Raw genomic sequence first — 1,508 nt, 5'->3', positions numbered from 1 at the left:
AAAAGTTAGGTGTACACTTTCCATCGAAGACTCTCTTAGAAATTTCCTCTAGTCACATTACTTTGCTCATTCATTTCAGTTCTTGGTCCTCACCTCATATTCAATCGTTTTTACATGAAGATATCAAATAGTACCATTTAACATTTTTTCATACATATTTCTGTTAAGCTCCACAAAAGGAGATTTCCAATAGTCAATGGTATTAGTTTTCATGGTCTGGTAAGTTAGCTCTTAGGAGGAAAGGCCCAGAGGCCATCTAGCTATTAGTAGACTGGGTTTGGAATTTCCCAGCAAACTCATTGTGCCTTCAAAAATTAAAGTCACTAGTGTTCAAATGCTCTTTCATTTGAAAGCAAAGTGAAATGAATAAAAATAATCACCATTAACTGTTTGCTGCTGAACTAGCCTATGATGGGGCTAATTAAAGAGGCTGGACAAGAAAGGGGTTACAAATTACTTTTGCTGGGGCACTCTGGTGGAGATGAGTGTCTTGGAGGATAAACACTCAGTTTTTCACTGGGCTGTGAATTTAACTGGAGTGTATCAAGCTCAATTTATTAACCCAAAATTTGTACCCTGTAAGTTAACTGGGCAATATGGGGCCCGGACATCATAGCTCACTGCCAATTTCCATAAAGTCTATTTAGTTTGGTTGGTATTCTAAAGGAAAAAATTGTGTGTGTGTATACACATACCTCAGAGATAACTGTTAAGTTCAGTTCCAGACCATTCAATAAAGTATCTCAGTAGAGTGAATCAAATGAATGTTTTGGTTTCCCAGTGCACATAAATGTTGTTCACACTACACTCTACTGTTAAGCCTGCAATGAAATTTATGTATAAAAATACAATGTACAGACTTAATTAAAATTACTTTATTGCTAAAAAATGCCAACCATCATCTGAGCTTTCAGAGAGTCATAATCACTGATCACAGATCATCATAACTAATATAATAATAACGAAAAAGATTGAAACGTTACAAGCATTACTAAAACCTGACACAGAGACACACTGTGAGTAAATGCTGTTGAAGAAACTATGTAAGGTTGCCATAAAACTTCAATTTGTAAAAACGCATTATCTTCAAAGTGAAATAAAACGAGGTAAGCCTATATATACACTCCAACACACATACACATGTGACAGATATATGTATTACACTGGCTTTGTTGTTCATACCGATGCTCAGTGAAACGTGTTCTGGAATCAACTGTCCCTCCTCAGGGAGGTCAACCAGAGGCAGAAGAAAGAACGAGGTCTCCTGTGCAGTTTAGACGTGAGCAGCCTCACTAACCGGAACGATGGACGGATCCGCTGCTCCACCGGCCTCTTTATGCCGATACACACATCCTGTTCCTCTGGGGGACGGCCTAGGTCCGGGGGGGGGGGGGGTTTGCGGAAGTACCCGGAACTGTTTGCAAGGTTCCGGCAGCCCGGCAGCTGAGAGCTCCTTCGGTTCCGTAAGCGCCCGTTTCTCCTGCTGTTTCGGAGAACGAGCGGCAGTG

Source organism: Manis pentadactyla, chromosome Y (genome assembly GCF_030020395.1).
Source record: "Manis pentadactyla isolate mManPen7 chromosome Y, mManPen7.hap1, whole genome shotgun sequence".
Classification (NCBI taxonomy): domain Eukaryota; kingdom Metazoa; phylum Chordata; class Mammalia; order Pholidota; family Manidae; genus Manis; species Manis pentadactyla.
Note: the sequence above shows the minus strand (reverse complement) of the source record.